Source organism: Lithobates pipiens, unplaced genomic scaffold, assembly GCF_037356315.1.
Source record: "Lithobates pipiens isolate NorthernLeopardFrog02 unplaced genomic scaffold, aLitPip1_a1.2 Scaffold_28, whole genome shotgun sequence".
In the NCBI taxonomy this organism is placed as follows: Eukaryota; Metazoa; Chordata; class Amphibia; order Anura; family Ranidae; genus Lithobates; species Lithobates pipiens.
Window position 1 is genome coordinate 77,257,006 of NW_027507789.1, and position 20,843 is coordinate 77,277,848.

At 44.5% G+C, this 20,843-nt stretch overlaps 1 protein-coding gene across 2 annotated transcripts in view; it reads right to left on the reverse strand.

The window, feature by feature from the left end:
* The window catches only part of PCGF2 (polycomb group ring finger 2), a 276,564-nt gene that overhangs the window by 141,946 nt on the left and 113,775 nt on the right, over window positions 1-20,843 (reverse strand). The window contains exon 2 of one of the 2 annotated variants that reach the window (XM_077459421.1): window positions 19,495-19,604. The exons of the other annotated variant lie outside the window; for it this stretch is intronic. The gene's annotated coding sequence lies outside the window, so the exon portion shown is untranslated. The remainder of the gene's footprint in view (window positions 1-19,494; window positions 19,605-20,843) is intronic. 2 annotated transcript variants of the gene reach the window in all.

A 20,843-nucleotide genomic window follows, 5' to 3' on the forward strand; every position in this document is an offset into this window, starting at 1 on the left:
AGAGATGAGTTTTCAGGGATCGCCTGACAGGTGGGATAGCCAGACAGGTGGAGGTAGCGCGTTCCAGAGGATGGGAGAGGCTCAGAAGAAGTCCTGGAGAAGAGCATGGGAGGAGGAGACAAGAGATCTTGAGAGTAGAAGGTCTTGAGAGGACGATTTGGGTGATATTTGGAGACAAGATTGGTGATGTAGCTCGGGGCCAAGTTGTGAATGGCTTTGTATGTTGTGGTTAGTATTTTTAATTTAATTTGCTGGGTGACTGGGAGCCAGTGTAGGGATTGGAGGAGAGGGTTGGCAGACATTGAGTGGTTGGTAAGGTGGATAAGTCTGGCAGCAGCATTCATGATAGACTGAAGAGGGGATAGCCTATGGAGAGGCAGACCAGTGAAAAGAGAGTTGCAATAGTCAAGGTGAGAGATAACAAGGGAGTGAATGAGGAGCTTGGTTAGAAATTGATTCGCTACCATGCACAGGTGCACAAAGATTCTGCACTCTCCAGTTTTAGTCAAATCAATCCCATAGTGTAAAATAAGTATTGAACACGTCACAATTTTTCTAGGTAAATATATTTCTAAAAAGGTGCTACTGACATGACATTTCCACCATGTCGGTAACAAACCATGCAGTCCATACAAATAAACCAAAACAAATATGTTTTAGAAATTAAGTTATGTGTAATTAAATGGAATGACATAGGGAAAAAGTATTACACAAATGAAGAAAGGGAGATGCAAAAAGACATGGAAAGCCAAGACACCACCTGAAATCTATCAGTAATTGGAAAGCAATCCTGCCCATTGTCAGTGCAAATTAATATCAGCTGTTTCAGCCTCAACTGATGGCCTATAAAAAGGCGTCTCTTTACCAAGATGTCACACAAAAAAACATCTCACGATGGGTAAAAGCAAAAAGCTCTTGCAAAATCTTTGCAACCTTATTGTTGCAAAACATACCAATGGCATTGGTTACAGAAGGTTTTTCTAAAATTTTGAATGTTCCAATGAGCAGGGTTGGGGCCATAATAATCCAGAAGTGGAAAGAACATTTCACCATAAACCAGGGAAATTTTTTCAACCAAACACTGCGCTATTCTTACCACAAAATAAAATAAGACACACAAAAGAGCTGCTAACACATCACTAGGGTATCAAGTGTAAAGTAATCAAAAGTGTAGCGCTTCTCAAAACTTCAAAAACCAGACATAATTATGCCATCCTTATATAAGCATAATGAGTGCAAACTTATACTAATACATTCAGTGAAAGATTCCACTGTGAAGTAGTGCACATAACATATAAAATCTCATATAAGCATTGATTGCTATATAAACATATAATTGTGACTATAAAGTGATACTAAAAAGAAGATTTCAAAAATCAAAAAGGAAAAAATCCAAAAGAGGAAAAAATGAGTCCCAGTAAGACAGTACAGAGTCTCTTGTGTATAATATCCTTCTATGGTCCACGAGTGTGCAGGAAATATGTTGCACCTCCTTCATAAAAAAACTCATGCATTAACCACGTGATGTTCCCGTCACCAAGCAAATTGAACGCTTACCGGAATTATTGGATCCTCACAAATTTACATTTGGGGGATCACACAAACTTATGCAAATATATGCAGATTCTTTCAACAGTCAGTTTTCCAGGGGGACCTCGAATATAGCTAATCCTTTCGTATACTGAGAGGTGTTTTAACTCCAGCCAGACAAATCCGTAGGAATAGTTAAGTACATATAAAGAAAAACAGGGACCAAAAATAGTGTAATTCCGTTTTTTATAGAAAATTAAAAGAACCAAACTCACATGTGTACAGTAGATTGAGCGCTTATCAAGATAAAACACGGTTGCAGTGGAGTCCCGACGCGTTTTGTCGTAGAAGACGTCATCTGGGGTACCCCTCGACTGTAACCTACTTACTTATATACCAAGACCCCCAATTAGGCACAAATTCGTTCAGCCCGTGTCACCGCATCTCACTTCCGGTGTAAAATGGCCATCGGCGTGCTTTCCACTCCTCATTATGAAATTATTCCAAAAAGACAGGGTTAACCTCGATTGTATTATGTTGTATATAAGCCCATATTGAAAAAACATACTGGACCTCTTTTGGAATTGTAGAACATCACCTTAGGGGAGCAGCTATCAGCTACAGAAAATTTAGCACCGACTATACCTTTCCCGGAGGGCAGAGAAACACTTCCGGGTTAGTCTAGGTTGTGTCCAATGCTGCAATACACATTGCTGCAATTCTTTTTCTTATACTTTACTATCACAATGGATGTTTTTGAATATCGAGCCTCTCACAAAGTTAATACTGATGGCGTGTTTGTCACAACTGGTAGTAATACTGAAATTGGAGGGATGTTCATGAGGTTAAAGAACATTATGACATCAGAGCTCCATTTACAATGGGACCTAGTGTTTTTGCAACAATACATCGCAGAACATATGGTCCCCAGAAGTTTGAGGTGGGATGTACACCCACAACAAGGTGAACTAGAGTTTGACTCTTGGTTCAAATATTTTAATGAGGCCGGGACTAATCTCTTAGGCTTCTTAATTACCAGGAAGAATAATAGATTGAGTCTCTTGGACAAAGAAATTAAGGAACTGAGGGATAAACTTGGAGCGTTTAAAAACACTACTGAATATAATTCTCTATCAGCTAATTTATTGAACCATCTGGAAAAAGAAGACAGGGAACCAAAATATAAAAAAACTGAAAAAAAATACTAGAGATATTAAGGATTATAAAACAGGGAATGTTTTTAGTTGGCAAAAATTGCTACAAAGTACATCTAATACGGACTCACAGTCTATAAATGGACCCCAGTATGTAGGCCCCATCATGTCCCAAACAAAGGAGACACCCTCTATATTGTATAGCGAAGTTGCACAAAGAGGATTGGATGAGGGCCCATCATCCCTCCCACAAAGGGTACAACACTATACTCCACATACTCCTGGTAAACCACAGAGGGGGAGGGGTAACTATCGGGGTAAGAGAGGTGGGAGAGGACAAAATAGGGGGCGTCCACACAACCAGGATGGATACTACCGTAGGGAATATAATGAATCTCCACATTATTCCCCATCACCTAGACATGCCCCTCCTAATCTCCAATATGGGGGACCCCAATATTATAATGCAGCTACAGTCCCCACATACAATAGGTTCTCCCCGTTGATGGACCCAAGAGACCCTGATAATAGGAACAGTCTATATGAACCACCTATATATAATCAATCCAATGGTAATTATAGGAATCAGAATTTGCGCGAGGATCCGTATACCAAAAAAAGAGGTCAAGACCCAAGAGAGGGTGTAGAGGGGGAGAAGGACTACAAAGGAGGAAAAAGAAGGCGTGTCTAGTAGGACAGGGCATTTTTAATTTGAGCAAAAAGACTTTTTCTCGGGCTGAACTATCAGTATTAGATAAGGGGCTAAAATACGCACCCCCCTAAACAACTGAATAAATTCAACACTTTTATAGACGTACATAAATTTATTAGAAAAATCAATATCCAAAGGTATTTAACAACAAATCCCTTTAGAACGGACTGTGTGGCAGCTACATCCGGCACTGTGCATTCGGGGTTGGCTAATCCATTTCTGTTTACACCCTCGGTGGCTACAGCTCCGGCTGTAAAACATTTTTTTAAGAACTTGGTATTAAAGGATTTAGAGAAACTTCCAGTTAAACATGTAAATAGACCCTTCCCTTCGGCGACTGGTTTTAGTTCCCTTTGTGAACAAAAAGACGTTGTTATACGGCCAGTTGATAAGGGTGGGGGGATTGTCATCTTAGACAAAGAACAATACAAGGTAGAAATGCAAAAGATCTTAGAGGAACCAGGTACCTATAAGCGACTTCCCAATAATCCTACTAGTATATACAAGAGACAACTCAAAGATCTTGTCAAAAGGGGGCATGATTTAAAAATCCTGAATAATAAGGAAAAATCATTTTTGGTTCCCATTGCCCCAAGGATCCCTACAATGTATTATCTCCCAAAAATTCACAAGGATGTCGTTAACCCTCCCGGCAGACCAATAGTCAGCGGCATTAATTCTATCACTTCTCGTATAGGCCGCTACATAGATTTTTATCTACAGCCCCTTGTTAAGAAAACTCCCTCATATCTCAAGGATACCGGCGCCACAATTAGAAGATTAGAGAATATAACACTTCACGAGCAATATATTATTGCCACAGCAGATGTGGCTTCTCTCTACACCTGCATACCACATGGGAGAGGCATAGAGGCCGTTCGACATTTTTTAAATTTAAAAGATTCTCTGGCACCATTCCAACGTGATTACTTAATCGAACTTCTTGAATTTGCCATGGAGCATAACTATTTCTGGTTCGATGATAACTATTATTTACAACAAAGAGGCGTGGCAATGGGGGCTAAATTCGCCCCTAGCCTCGCAAATTTATTTATGGCTAAGTGGGAGGAGGAGGTCGTCTATGCCCTACAGAACTCTTCCTTGGTTCTGTTGGCAAGGTATATAGACGACATCCACCTCCTGTGGAGTGGTACACCAGACTCCCTGAGAGAATTTTTTGAAATCTTGAACCATAATGATAGAGGCATTTCATTGTCATTTGAGATGAGCACGTCTAAGGTCAACTTCTTGGACCTGGAAATAGAGATAGGAAATAATAAATTTATGTTCAAAACACACTTTAAAGCGATAGAGCGCAACAGTTTTATCCCTCTTGACAGTTGTCACAATAAATCCTGGTTAAATTCGGTTCCACATAGTTAGTTTTTACATCTACGAAGGAACTGTACTGATCTAAATATATTTAACCACTTTCAGACCGGACCATTTTGCTGGTAAATGACCAGAGGTCTTTTTACACTTTGGCACTGCGCTGCTTTAACTGGTAATTGCGCGGTCATGCAATGTTGTACCCAAACAAAATTTGCGTCCTTTTCTTCCCACAAATAGAGCTTTCTTTTGATGGTATTTGATTGCCTCTGCGATTTTTATTTTTTGCGATATAAACGTAAAAAGACCGCAAATTTTGAAAAAAAATGATATTTTCTACTTTTTGTTATTAGAAAAATCCAATAAACTCAATTTTAGTCATACATTTAGGCCAAAATGTATTCAGCCACATGTCTTTGGTAAAAAAAAAGTCAATAATTGTATATTTATTGGTTTGCGCAAAAGTTGTCACATCTACAAACTAAGGTACGTTTTCTGGAATTTACGCAGCTTTTAGTTTACGACTGCCTATCTCATTTCTTGAGGTGCTAAAATGGCAGGGCAGTACAAAACCCCCCCAAATGACCCCATTTTGGAAAGTAGACCCCCTAAGGAAATTGATAAGAGGCATGTTGAGCCCATTGAATATTTTATTTTTTTGCCTCAAGCGATTGAATAATGACAAAAAAAAAAATTTTTTTTTTTTTTTACACAAAGTTGTCACTAAATGATATATTGCTCACACATGCTATGGGCGTATGTGAAATGACACCCCAAAATAAATTCTGCTGCTTCTCCTGAGTATGGGGATACCACATATGTGGGACTTTTTGGGAGCCTAGCCGCGTACGGGGCCCCGAAAACCAAGCACCGCCTTCAGGCTTTCTAAGGGCGTAAATTTTTGAGTTCACTTCTCACTACCTATTACAGTTTTGAAGGCCATAAAATGCCAAGATGGCACAAAACCCCCACAAATGACCCCATTTTAGAAAGTAGACACCCCAAGCTATTTGCTGAGAGGCATGTTGAGTTCATGGAATATTTTATATTTTGCCACAAGTTGCGGGAAAATTACAAACTTTTTTTTTTTTTTTTTTTTTTAACAAAGTTGTCACTAAATGATATATTGCTCATGCATGCCATGGGCATATGTGAAATGACACCCCAAAATAAATTCTGCTGCTTCTCCTGAGTACGGGGATACCACATATGTGGGACTTTTTGGGAGCCTAGCCGCGTACGGGGCCCCGAAAACCAAGCACCGCCTTCAGGCTTTCTAAGGGCGTAATTTTTTGATTTCACTCCTCACTACCTATTACAGTTTTGAAGGCCATAAAATGCCAAGATGGCACAAAACCCCCACAAATGACCCCATTTTAGAAAGTAGACACCCCAAGCTATTTGCTGAGAGGCATGTTGAGTCCATGGAATATTTTATATTTTGCCACAAGTTGCGGGAAAATTACAAACTTTTTTTTTTTTTTTTTTCACAAAGTTGTCACTAAATGATATATTGCTCACGCATGCCATGGGCATATGTGAAATGACACCCCAAAATAAATTCTGCTGCTTCTCCTGAGTATGGGGATACCACATATGTGGGACTTTTTGGGAGCCTAGCCGCGTACGGGGCCCCGAAAACCAAGCACCGCCTTCAGGCTTTCTAAGGGCGTTACAGTTTTGAAGGCCATAAAATGCCAAGATGGCACAAACCCCCCCCAAATGACCCCATTTTGGAAAGTAGACACCCCTAAATTTAGGGGTACACTAGTGAGACTAGGTAATAAATGGCGGGTGCCCTGAAACTATAAAAAAATAACTAACCAACCAGCGTCACCTGTAACAGTTATATGGTGATCACTGGTGAAAGGGTTAACTAGGGGGCAATTAGGGGGCTTTATGCGGTAGTATATGGGGGTCCCTGGCGCTATAAAAAGCTGCAGCGAACCTAAATACCTACCTGCCTAACTAGCGTCACCTGTGACACTAATACAGCGATCAGAAAAACGATCGCTTATTAGGCTGGGTTCACACTGGAGCGATGCGGGAACGCCACGAATGCGCGGCGGGTTCCCGCATCGCATGCCTCCCGGCGGCAGTTCACACTGCCCTATGCGAACTGCTGGGAGTGTCAGTGAAATGTTACTGACACCCCCAGATCAGTTCGCATATCGCAGTGCGATCTGCAAACTCGGATCGCATGGTGTGAACACCCATGCGATCCGATTCTGCTGCGGGCCAAAAAAAGGGTCCCGTGCGAATTTGCGGCGGGTGCGGCGGGTGCGGCGAATGGCTGAACTCGAATCGCACAGAGATCGGATGTGATTTGCACTGCAGTGCGAATCACATCCGTTCTCATAAACCGCTGCAATGTGAACCCAGCCTTAGTGACACTGGCGATGGGGGGTGATCACGGGGTTAAACCTTTATTGGGGGGGTTAGGGGGGTACCTTAGAACTAAAGGGGGCTAACCCTAACTGCCCTAACAGTTATTAGTCACAAATGACACCCGCCGGGTGATCAGGGGGTTAAACCTTTATTAGGTAATAAATGGCGGGTGCCCTGAAACTATAAAAAAATAACTAACCAACCAGCGTCACCTGTAACAGTTATATGGTGATCACTGGTGAAAGGGTTAACTAGGGGGCAATCAGGGGGCTTTATGCGGTAGTATATGGGGGTCCCTGGCGCTATAAAAAGCTGCGGCGAACCTAAATACCTACCTGCCTAACTAGCGTCACCTGTGACACTAATACGGCGATCAGAAAAATGATCGCTTATTAGGCTGGGTTCACACTGGAGCGATGCGGAAACGCCGCGAATCCGCGGCGGGTTCCCGCATCGCATGCCTCCCGGCGGCAGTTCACACTGCCCTATGCGAACTGCTGGGAGTGTCAGTGAAATGTTACTGACACCCCCAGATCAGTTTGCATATCGCAGTGCGATCTGCAAACTCGGATCGCATGGTGTGAACACCCATGCGATCCGATTCTGCTGCGGGCCAAAAAAAGGGTCCCGTGCGAATTTGCGGCGGGTGCGGCGGGTGTGGCGGGTGCGGCGGGTGCGGCGAATGGCTGAACTCGAATCGCACAGAGATCGGATGTGATTTGCACTGCAGTGCGGTGCGAATCACATTCGTTCTCATAAACCGCTGCAATGTGAACCCAGCCTTAGTGACACTGGCGACGGGGGGTGATCACGGGGTTAAACCTTTATTGGGGGGGTTAGGGGGGTACATTAGAACTAAAGGGGGCTAACTCTAACTGCCCTAACAGTTATTACAGTCACAAATGACACCAATGCAAAAAAAAAAAAAAAAAAAATGACATTGGTGTCACTGTGACTGGGGGGCAGGGGTAATTGGGGGGGTGATCGGGGGGTAAAGGGGGGGTGTGAGTGTGCCTGGCATGTTCTACTGTGTGTGTGAGTGTTGGTGCAACTTACTGATCCGCTCTCCTCCGTGTCGGAACGAAAAATACCGACACGGAGGAGAGAATACATCACTTCCTCTCCTGTGTTTACATTACAGGAGAGGAAGTGATGTCACCGGGGATTTCTATTCGTCGGGAGCGATCGCGAGGGGGTGGCCATGAATGAATGGCCGTCCCCTCGTCCGGGATCGCTCCCGAACGAATACCGACCGCCGCAGGCACCGGGCGGGGGCCCGATCGGGCCCCCGACCCGCGGGAGGCAAGGGACGTACATGTATGTCCTTATGCCTGCCCGTGCCATTGTACCGACGTACATCGGCGTGCGGCGGTCGGCAACTGGTTAAAACACAAGCAGGAATTCTGAAACAAAAATTTCTGGATAAAAGATACGATGTTAAATTATTAGATGGTGAACTACAGAAAGTCATTGACACCAATAGGGAAAATCTTGTCGCTGAGAGACCACAACGTGAATATGATGACACTCATAAGTGGTCCATGTTGACATCTTTTTCATTACAACACAAGCAGATTAAGACTATTATAAATAAGCATTGGGGAATATTGAAAAGCGATCCTGTTTTAGCATCTAAATTGCCCGAACAGGCTAAAGTGCTCTTCAGAGGAGCTCCATCTCTGCAGAGTCATATTGCCCCTAATGTCTTAGATCCACCCAGTCGCCCGTCATTCTTTCATAATATGACGGGATTTTTTCCGTGTAAGAAATGTGTCGTGTGCAGGCACAACATATCCGGGAGATTTAAAACGACCGAATTTACATCAACTGTTACCAACAGGACATATATCATTAAACCATTTTGTACTTGCGATACTAAATACGTGGTGTACTTAATCACGTGCCCATGTGGTAAGCAGTATGTGGGGAGAACAACTAGAACATTTGCAATTAGAGTAGGAGAGCATATAGCTCTCATAAAAAGCAGAGATTCTAAACATACGGTTCCGAGACACTTCAAAGAGTGTCACAACAGTGACCCCACTGGAACACAGTTTCTGGTCATTGATAAATATACACCACCATGGAGGGGGGGGGTTGCTATGACCAGGGGCGTGTCCAGATTGGAGACTTACTGGATATACGCGATTAAATCCTACTCCCCCTTCGGATTAAATGTGGAGTGGGATATTAACGCGTTTATCAAAGACGGATAAGATAGTGACATTCATGTTTGACTGAGTGCTCTATTACGATGGTAGCATTCATATCAGAATGAGTGTTTTACGAGCATCTCTGTCTTATTGTCAAAACGAATGTCCGGGCTATTATACCTTGCTCGATAGTGGTTATACCATCTTCATTCTTATGAAGATGATTTAACCTATTTTTTGCGTTCACGTAATGGCTAATTTTTTAGATGTTGCCATATGTGAGATGGACATGTGGCAACATCATTAGGGTGTTTAATGTACGTCTAATATAGTATAATACATAAATGATGTTGAATTTATAGAAAATATATTTATGGTAGCTTAGTTCCACATAAATGGTTACTTTATAGATTAACCACTTGGGATCCGCGCTATTGCAAAATGACGGCAATAGCGCGGACCCACATTTTCGGGACTACGTCTATTGACGTAGTCCCGGTTACGAGCGGCCTGCGCGCCCCCTGAGGGGCGCGCGCGGCGCGCTCTGTGATCGGCGAGTCCGTGAGACTCGCCTGATCACCGATCCGTGTAAGGGGTCGATCCCGACCCCTTATCACGTGATCAGCTGTCAGCCAATGACAGCTGATCATGTGATAAAACGGAGCCGGTAATCGGCTAGTATTCCTCCTCGCGCTGACAGCGCGAGGAGAAAAAAAAAAAGCCGATCGCCGGCGGCCGTGTTCGGGACATCAGTCCCGATCACGGCCAGCAATTTAAACGGACACCTGCCCCCTGCCAGTGCCCACCTGCCACCCGCAGTGCCATCCTGAAATAAAGTAAGTGCCCCCCTGTCAGTGCCACCCAGCAGTGCCCATAGTGCCCACAGTGCCACCCAGCAGTGCCCACAGTGCCACCCAGCAGTGCCCACAGTGCCACCCAGCAGTGCCACCCACAGTGCCACCCAAAATCTGCCTCAGGTGCTGCACCCCAGTGCCGCCCATCAGTGCCCAGCAGTGCCGCCCATCAGTGCCCAGCAGTGCCACCTATCAGAGCCACCTATCAGTGCCACCTATCAGTGCCCATCAGTCCCATCTATCTGTGGTACCTATCAGTGCCCATCCGTGCCACCCATCCGTGCCACTTATCCGTGCCACCCATCCGTGCCATCTTATCTGTGCCCATCTTTGCCCATCAGTGCCGCCTTATCTGTGCCCATCGGTGCCGCCTTATCTGTGCCTATTAGTGCCGCCTTAACTATGCCTATCAGTGCCCACCAGTGCAGCCTATCAGTGCCCACCAATGCAGCCCATCAGTGCCCACCAATGCAGCCCATCAGTGCCCACCAATGCAGCCTATCAGTGCCGCCTAATCAGCGCACTTCAATGAAGGAGAAAAATGACCCGTTTGCAAAATTTTATAACAAACTATTAAAACATGATTTTTTTTTTTTGCATCTTTTTTTGTTTGTTTAGCAAAAAATAAAACTCCGAGCTGTAACTAAATACCACCAAAAGAAAGCTCTATTTGTGGGAAAAAAATGATAAAAAATTCATTTGGGTACAGTGTTGTATGACCGCGTAATTGTCACTCAAAGTGCATCAGCGCTGAAAGCTGAAAATTGGTCTGGGACTGAGGGGGGTTTAAGTGCCCAGTAAGCAAGTGGTTAAATAGGTATAGATGTTTAAATTCTTATTACAGCCCATTAAAAGCAATATAATTGTTGTAGTTTCTTACATCAATGTTTATTTCTTTTGGTATTTTAAACTAGGTAAATATCTGTCTATATGGATATAGTGTTTGATATATGTATTCATCTATTATGGTGTTCTGTGAAGTGTATGTAATCCAGTTTTGGAATGTGGTTCACTACTCTCGGAAGTATACGTGATCCATTTCGTGTAATTTCCGCAATTAAATAAAGTTATTTTAACCCCGTTAGGCATTGCGTTCCGCCCGATGTCCGTTTGCACTCCACACACCTCGGAAGTGATGTGACTATGTTCGCCTCACTTCTGTGGTAGATGGCCTTATTAAGGTCAATTAGCGGTGCGTTCCACCTCACGTCCATTTGCGCTCCACTTATTCCGGAGGTGAGGTGATTGTATCTACCTCACTTCCGGTAGTGGAGGACAGCCTCTCTGCTGACCGACAGTACATTTAGACGTTGATTGGCTGGGAGATGACCTAAGCGAGCGCATCCACGTTCGCGCCAATCTCTGTTGTCTCTCCCAGCATTGGACACAACCTAGACTAATCCGGAAGTGTTTCTCTGCCCTCCGGGAAAGGTATAGTCGGTGCTAAATTTTCTGTAGCTGATAGCTGCTCCCCTAAGGTGATGTTCTACAATTCCAAAAGAGGTCCAGTATGTTTTTTCAATATGGGCTTATATACAACATAATACAATCGAGGTTAACCCTGTCTTTTTGGAATAATTTCATAATGAGGCGTGGAACGCACGCCGGCGGCCATTTTACACCGGAAGTAAGATGCGGTGACACGGGCTGAACGAATTTGTGCCTAATTGGGGGTCTTGGTATATAAGTAAGTAGGTTACAGTCGAGTGGTACCCCAGATGACATCATCTACGACGAAACGCGCCGGGACTCCACTGCAACCGTGTTTTAATCTTGATAAGCGCTCAATCTACTGTACACATGTGAGTTTGGTTCTTTTAGCTTTTAATTTTCTATAAAAAATTGAATTACACTATTTTTGGTCCCTGTTTTTCTTTATATGTACTTAACTATTACTACGGATTTGTCTGGCTGGAGTTAAAACACCTCTCAGTATACGAAAGGATTAGCTATATTCGAGGTCCCCCTGGAAAACTGACTGTTGAAAGAATCTGCATATATTTGCATAAGTTTGTGTGATCCCCCAAATGTAAATTTGTGAGGATCCAATAATTCCGGTAAGCGTTCAATTCGCTTGGTGACGGGAACATCACGTGGTTAATGCATCAGTTTTTTATGAAGGAGGTGTAACATATTTCCTGCACACTCGTGGACCATAGAAGGATATTATACACAAGAGACTCTGTACTATCTTACTGGGACTCTCTTTCCTCTTTTGGATTTTTTCCTTTTTGATTTTTGAAATCTTCTTTTTAGTATCACTTTATAGTCACAATTATATGTTTATATAGCAATCAATGCTTATATGAGATTTTATATGTTATGTGCACTACTTCACAGTGGAATCTTTCACTGAATGTATTAGTATAAGTTTGCACTCATTATGCTTATATAAGGATGGCATAAGGGGCCTGCAGTCAGGGGAGGCAGGTTAGGCAGAACCTTTATTGGGGCTCCTATGACCTATGGTTCCGGAGATACGGGGCTCCTTGTGCAGCCTGTCAGAAGCTACATATAGAGTGGCCAATACAAGTTGGCACAAGCTGTTTGCAGCAGACAGAGGATGAGCTCATAGTGCCTCTCCTCACTTCTTGTCAGAGGCACCGAGCTCAATAGACAGCTAGGAGTCTTGGACCAATGGTAAAGTACCAAAAGCCCAAGCTGTCCAATGAAAATTTAGCAGTGGAGGCACGCCTCTCAATGCAATGTCATAGAAGGGGGGAATGTGTCTGAAAGACAAATGCTCCCTTCCAGCCCAGCCCTCTTAAAGTGATTGTAAACCCTTTTTTTTTATTTTATGCTACAGGTAAGCCTATATTAAGGTTTACCTGTAGCTAACCAGGATATCTCCTAAACCTGCACGGCACATGCGCACTAGAGCAAACTAACTTAATGGCACCTATGTGCCACTGCATCAGTCTGCATGCCCTTACCGGCGTCTCCCGTGGGAATGAGTGGTAGTGACGTCATCGTGGCTCCGGCCAATCACAGCCCCGGAGCCGCTATACCCGGAAGTAACTCCGGGACGACATGTCGGTGGCCGAAGGGGGAGAGGAGGACGGCTTTGGGGGCCTCAATCTTAGGTAATACATAATGAGCTAGTATGCTATGTATACTAGCTCATTATGTTTTTGTCTTGCAGGTTTTCTTTTGGGTTTTTTTTTTTTTAAAAGAGTTTACAGAGGATTTACTTCCGCTTTAACTACAAGGTAAAAAAAACATGTTTATGGGTATGGGATTTACCCACAATCTCATGTTTTTCTCACATCGAGAAGAGGGAGAATGAGAATCTGCTGCTGCTGCTGAAAAGCTACAAGCTAAGTCATATATTATTATGCTATAGACATGTGCACACTGAAATATTTTGTTTCGTAATTTCATTTTCGTCCTATAAATACATTTGTTTAGTTACTCCCAAAATTAGTTTTTATTTTGTTTCGTTAAAAAATGCATTCGTCCGAAAACCCAAAATAATTAAGATCAAATCTGTCAATGAAGGCTTATGGTGTCCGTCGAACGCTCTAAGAAGATTCGACGGAGCAGATAAACTGTACAACGCCGCAATCCTACATTTTCTACGGTCGAATGTTTCGCCTACAGGTTACAGTAGAATTCTAATGTTGTATGACACTAGTAATAATTATATTTATTATTATTACTAGTCAACCAACATTAGAATTCTTCTATAGCCTATGGGCGGAGCATTTGACCATAAATGTCCACTCAAGGTGACGGTTTTGTCTAATCTTTTTGGACTAATAGAGTTAGGTTAGGCACATACAACTTTTTGCTATTGTCTCTATAATGTTGAATCTTTTCTCTCTATGTAGAATAATCTTGAGCTAAGGTTAGGCACATTCGACCACAGGTTCGATGGACACAGATCGCTATTGTCAGTGTCATGTCGAATCTACTATCTATATCGAAATGTTGCAATGAAAACTAAAATAAAGCATTTGTTTTTGTCGGATCTTTCGGTTTCTGCATGTTATCGCTGGATAATGAAAATACCCGAAATTCGGCCGAAAATGCATTTGGATGAAAAGTGTGCTATTTGCATTTGAAATCTGTTGCTGTCAATGCTCAATATGAGATCCAAAGAGCTGTCACCATCAGTGAAGCAAGCCATCATTAGGCTGAAAAAACAAAACAAACCCATTAGAGAGATCGCAAAAACATTAGGTGTGGCCAAATCAACTGTTTGGAACATCCTTAAAAAGAAAGAACACATCAGTGAGCTCATCAACACCAAAAGACCCAGAAGACCATGGAAAACTGTGGTGGATAACCAAAGAATTCTTTCCCTGGTGAAGAAAACACCCATCACAACAGTTGGCCAGATCAAGAACACACTCCATGAGGTAGGTGTATGTGTGTTAAAGTCAACAATCAAGAGAAGACTTCACCAGAGCGAATACAGAGGGTTCATCACAAGATGTAAACCATTGGTGAGCCTCAAAAACAGTAAGGCCAGATTAGGCCGCGTACACACGGGCGGACTGTTCGCCCAGCCTTGTCCGCTGAACAGTGTTTGGGCGGACAGTCCGCTCGTGTGTGGGCTTTCAGCGGACAGTTTCAGCGGACAGTTGGACGGACAAAGTCTTTCGGAAATTCCGAAAGACTGTCCGCTGAAACTGTGTTTGAGCGAACAGTCCGCCCGTGTGTGGGCTTGTCCGCTGTACTTTCGAAATGAGCGGACTGTTCCCGCTCGGAAAGTCCGCCCATTTCGAGCGCGTGTACAGGTAGGCGGGGCCCGCGAAGGAGACGTCGCGGGCTCCGCCGCCTGGAATGGGCTTAAAGGGGAACCCCAACGCCGAAAAAAATCGGCGTGGGGGTTCCCCCCAAGTCCACACCAGACCCTTGTCCGAGCACGCTACCCGGCCGGCCAGGAAAGGGGGGCGAGCGAGCGCGCCCCCCCTCCTGAGCCGTACCAGGCCGCGTGCCCTCAACATGGGGGGGTGCCTTGGGGAAGGGGGGGCCGCGCGGCCCCCCCACCCCAAAGCACCTTGTCCCCATGTTGATGAGGACAAGGGCCTCTTCCCGACAACCCTGGCCGTTGGTTGTCGGGGTCTGCGGGCGGGGGGCTTATCGGAATCCGGGAGCCCCCTTTAAGAAGGGGGCCCCCGGATACCGGCCCCCCACCCTATGTGAATGAGTATGGGGTACAATGTACCCCTACCCATTCACCTGTGAAATAAAGTACAAATAAAAACACAACACAGGGGAAAAAAATATTTTATTGCACAGCCGGGGGTCTTCCGTCTTTGGGGGTCTTCTCGCCGGACTCCTCCGCTATGTGTGTGTAGCTCTTTTGCTAGCGGAGGAGTCCGGCTTTCTTCCTCCCCGCCGCCGGCCTCTTCTCCCGACTTCGGGGGTCTTGTCCCCCTCTTCGGTTCTTCTGCCGGGCCACCGCGCCTGGTCCGGTGGCCCGGGCTTCTGTCGCCGTCTTCCGTTCTTCTGTCGCCGCCTTCGGTTCTTCTGCCGGGCCACCGCGCCTTCTTGGAGCTCTTTTACAGGCGGTGGCCCGGTCTTCTGTCGCCGCTGTCGTCGTCGCCGCCGCCGCCGCCTTCCGTTCTTGTTCTTCTTCTTCTTCTCCTGGAGATGTTGACTCGACGAGCTCTCCGGCCGGAATGCCAGAGCCGCGCTGTGCGGTCACTTATATAGTGACAATGGGGCGGTGTCACATGGTATATGTCACATGGGTTGGTCACATGGTGACCCCGCCCCCTTACGATGTCATAGTCCCCATGTGACATCAACCCATGTGACCAACCCATGTGACATATACCATGTGACCCCGCCCCATTGTCACTATATAAGTGACAGCGCAGGGCGGCTCTGGCATTCCGGCCGGAGGGAGCGACGTGTCAACATCTCCTGGAGAAGAACAAGAACAAGAAGAACACGAACGGAAGTCGGCGGCGACAGAAGACCGGCCACCGCCTGTAAAAGAGCTCCAAGAAGGCGCGGTGGCCCGGCAGAAGAACCGAAGGCGGCGACAGAAGAACGGAAGACGGCGACAGAAGACCGGGCCACCGGACCAGGCGCGGTGGCCCGGCAGAAGAACCGAAGAGGGGGACAAGACCCCCGAAGTCGGGAGAAGAGGCCGGCGGCGGGGAGGAAGAAAGCCGGACTCCTCCGCTAGCAAAAGAGCTACACACACATAGCGGAGGAGTCCGGCGAGAAGACCCCCGAAGACGGAAGACCCCCGGCTGTGCAATAAAATATTTTTTTCCCCTGTGTTGTGTTTTTATTTGTACTTTATTTCACAGGTGAATGGGTAGGGGTACATTGTACCCCATACTCATTCACATAGGGTGGGGGGCCGGTATCCGGGGGCCCCCTTCTTAAAGGGGGCTCCCGGATTCCGATAAGCCCCCCGCCCGCAGACCCCGACAACCAACGGCCAGGGTTGTCGGGAAGAGGCCCTTGTCCTCATCAACATGGGGACAAGGTGCTTTGGGGTGGGGGGGCCGCGCGGCCCCCCCTTCCCCAAGGCACCCCCCAATGTTGAGGGCACGCGGCCTGGTACGGCTCAGGAGGGGGGGCGCGCTCGCTCGCCCCCCTTTCCTGGCCGGCCGGGTAGCGTGCTCGGACAAGGGTCTGGTGTGGACTTGGGGGGAACCCCCACGCCGATTTTTTTCGGCGTTGGGGTTCCCCTTTAAGCCCATTCCAGGCGGCGGAGCCCGCGACGTCTCCTTCGCGGGCCCCGCCTACCTGTACACGCGCTCGAAATGGGCGGACTTGCCTCCGCCTTACGTGGGCGAGTCCGTTCATTTCAAAAGTTGAGCGAACTGTTTGCCCAACCTTGTTCGTCAAACAGTCCGCTCGTGTGTGGGCAAGTCCGCTCATGCAAATTTTGAGCGGACTGTTTGCCCAAACTGTTTGACGAACAAGGTTGGGCAAACAGTCCGCGCGTGTGTACGCGGCCTTAGAGTTTGCTAAAAAACATCTAAAAAAGCCTTCACAGTTCTGGAACAACATCCTATGGACAGATGAGACCAAGAGCAACTTGTACCAGTGATGAGAAGAGTATGGAGAAGGAAAGGAATTGCTCATGATCCAAAGTATACTACCTCATCAGTGAAGCATGGTGATGTCATGGAATGGGCATGTATGGTTGCCAATGGAACAGGTTCTCTTGTATTTATTGAGGATGTGACTGCTGACAAAAGCAGCAGGGTGAATTCTGAAGTGTTTCGAGCAATATTATCTTCTCATATTCAGCAAAATGCTTCAGAACTCATTGGATGGTGCTTCACAGTGCAGATGGACAATGACCCGAAGCATACTGCAAAGGCAACCACAGAGTTTTTAAGGGAAAGAAGTGGAATGTTATGCAATGGCCAAGTCTTTTACCTGACCTGAATCAGATTGAGCATACATTTCACTTGCTGAAGACAAAACTGAAGGGAAATGCCCCAAGAACAAGCAGGAACTGAAGATAGTTGCTGTAGAGACCTGGCAGAGCATCACCAGGGAGGGAACCCAGCATGCGTCTATGCGTTCCTGAATTCAGGCTGTAATTGACTGCAAAGGATTTGCAACCAAGTATTAAAAAGTGAAAGTTTGATGGATGATTGTTAATCTGTCCCATTACTTTTGGTCCCTTAAAAAGTGGGAGGCACATATACAAACTGTAATTCCTTTACCGTTCACCTGATTTGGATGTAAATATCCTCAAATTAAAGCTGAAAGTCTGTAGTTAAAGCACATCTTGTTTGTTTAATTTCAAATCCATTGTGGTGGTGTATAGAGCCAAAAAGATTAGAATTGTGTCGATGTCCCAATATTTATGAACCTGACTGTATGTTAGAAGATAATAATTTATTATTTATCCATTTACTGTGAAATGACTGGTTGGAAGTTATAACTTCAAAACTTCAGTAATTTGTCCATTAAGCCACCTGCTTGAGTACAGTTTTTGAAAATATATCACCTTAAAAACAATATATAATTATTTGTATATTACTTTCTTATGGTAAATAACCCCTTGCGACACACGTAAATTCTGACACTTCTTTTCTACATGTAAAAATCATATTTTTTTCTAGAAAATTACTCACAACCCCCAAACATTATATATGTTGCTTTAGCAGACACCCTAGGGAATAAAGTAATGGTCACTGCAACTTTTTGTGTTACACGGTATTTGCGCAGCAATTTTTCAAACCTTTTTTAAAGAAAACTGTTTCATTAATAATAAAATAAATAAAAAAACAACACTAAAAAGTTAGCCCGATTTTTTTGTACACTATGAAAGATGATGTTACGCAGAGTAAATAAATACCTAACATGTCATGCTTTAAAATTGCGGGGGAAAAAAAAATTTAAAATGTAAAGCGCCCCGTCCCTTCGCTCTCACACGCAGAAGCGAATGTATATGTAAGTCGCACCAGCATATATAAATGGTGTTCAAACCACACGTGAGGTATTGCCATGATCATTAAAACGAGAGCAATAACTATAGCAAAAGACCTCCTCTGTAACTCAAAACTGGTAACATGTAGAAATTGTTAAACGTCGCCTATTGAGATTTTTAAGGGTCAAAGTTTGTTGCCATTCCACGAGTGGGCACAATTTTGAAGCATGACATGTTCAGTATCATTTTACTCAGTGTAACATTATCTTTCAAAATCTAGAAAAAAAATTGGGCTAAAGTTACTGATTTCTGAATTCAATTTCAAATTCAATATTTTTTCTAGGGCTGCAACTAAAGATAATTTTCATAATGGATTAGTTGGCCGATTATGGTTTTGATTAATCTGATAATATGGACACGTGTCCCATAGGAAACCATGAAAAATGAACTTTAGTGCGTTTCTGCAAAAAGCACCAAAAAACACATAGGTGTGAACCAGGTCTAAGATGTTTAGTAGCAGCAAAATGCTTTTTATTTTGGTATTACCTGTCCTAATGGGGTTAAAAAAAACGAAAATGAGCCTGTTATAGCACAAAAAGAGCAGATAATTGCTATTATAAGAGGTTAATTTACACTGTGAAAGTAATTTTATATATATATATATATATATATATATATATATATATATATATATATATATATATATATATATATATAAACACCCAGAAGTAGAATATATGGGCATTTTAACTAGGGGTCAGACATGAAGGGTGGAAGGGAGATATAAATCTTTTATATTAAAAGGAGTACTAAAAGCTGAGACTTTTTTTCATGGATATGATCATTTTAAATATAAATGCACAATAATGGTAAAAGTTTACTGTAATTGTAATGCCTTCTGTTACCTCCAGTCTTTCAGCCTCCACCTTCATTGGGTTCAGATGCTTATCTTCCCTGCACACAGTCTTTAAAGTGATTTTTAAAAAAAAAAAAACAAACATGTTATACTTACCTGCATGCAGTGGTTTGCACAGAGCAGCCCTGATTCTCCTTTTCTGGGGTCCACCTCCTGGCATCAGAGTGTCCCAACAGCAAGCTGCAAATTATAGTATAGAGTGCCCCCTATAGAAAGGTAAAAAAATATATATATTTTTCCTTTAGAACCACTCACTTCCTGCCCAGGACTACATGTCCCATGAGGCATTGCTCCACACACATTCACAAGTTCTCATGCACTTCCTGACATGTATGGACGGTGTACTGAGCTGTATGTGAGCTGCATTGTATTTACTAATCTGTAAGCAAATAATGCATTCTGTATGCAGGCCAACTAATCTGCTGGACGATTATGAAAATAGCTGACAACTATTTTCATTATCGATTAGTTGTTTCGGCCCTGATTGCGTTTGCAAGACCGCTCTGCAAATGCGGTGTGACAAAATATTGCAACAACCACCATTTTATTCTCCAGGGTGTCTTGAAAAAAAAAATGTTTTTTTTTATAAATATATGCGAGTAGATTTTGAGTTCTCTGCAGCTTTCGGCCGGCAGCCCAGAACAGCTGAGAGCTACCGAGCGCCGCCGAGATACACAGGACATCCGACTCTGCATCTCGGCGGTGCCATTTTTAAAAGGCAAAGCTTAAAAAGGAAACTGACAAGGCTGCAAATGATGGACAAGGCTGCAAATGACACCGACAAGGGTGCAACGATGGACAAAGCTGCATATGACACTGACAAAGCTGCATATGACACGGACAAGGGTGCAATGATGGACAAGGCTGCATGGCAAAGCTGCATATGACACTGACAAGTAGGGGCGCAACGGATCAAAAAAACTCACGGCTCGCATCATTTTTCGGATCAGCAAATAATTGAATTTGCAAAAACCTGTGAAAATTCCATCACCATATAGTCCCCACTGTAATATCCATGTCATCTCCCCCACTGTAATATTGGCTGAGCATGGCTGGGTACAGCTGGGTATCACCGAGTATGGCTGGGTATTGGCAGGGCATGGCAGAGTATTGCAGAGTATTGGCAAGGTATTGGCAGGGTATGGAGGGATGGCTGTGACTGCAATTGTCACAGAGCAGTGCTGTGGGCACTACAGATGCAGCCCACAGCACTGCTTCCATCTGATCTCCCCTCCACTGTACAGATCTGTACACAGAGGGGAGAGAGGAACCAGCGTCATCATGACGCCAGTTTGTTTGCAAGTGATCACTCCGTCATTTGACGGAGCGATCACATTGTAAACGCCGATGGGTGCACCAAGATGGCCACCGCTCTGGAACTAGGCCAAAGCCGTGGCCTTTCCTAAGCGCTCCATGGATCGCGGTGTGTGCCGATCTGAACGGGG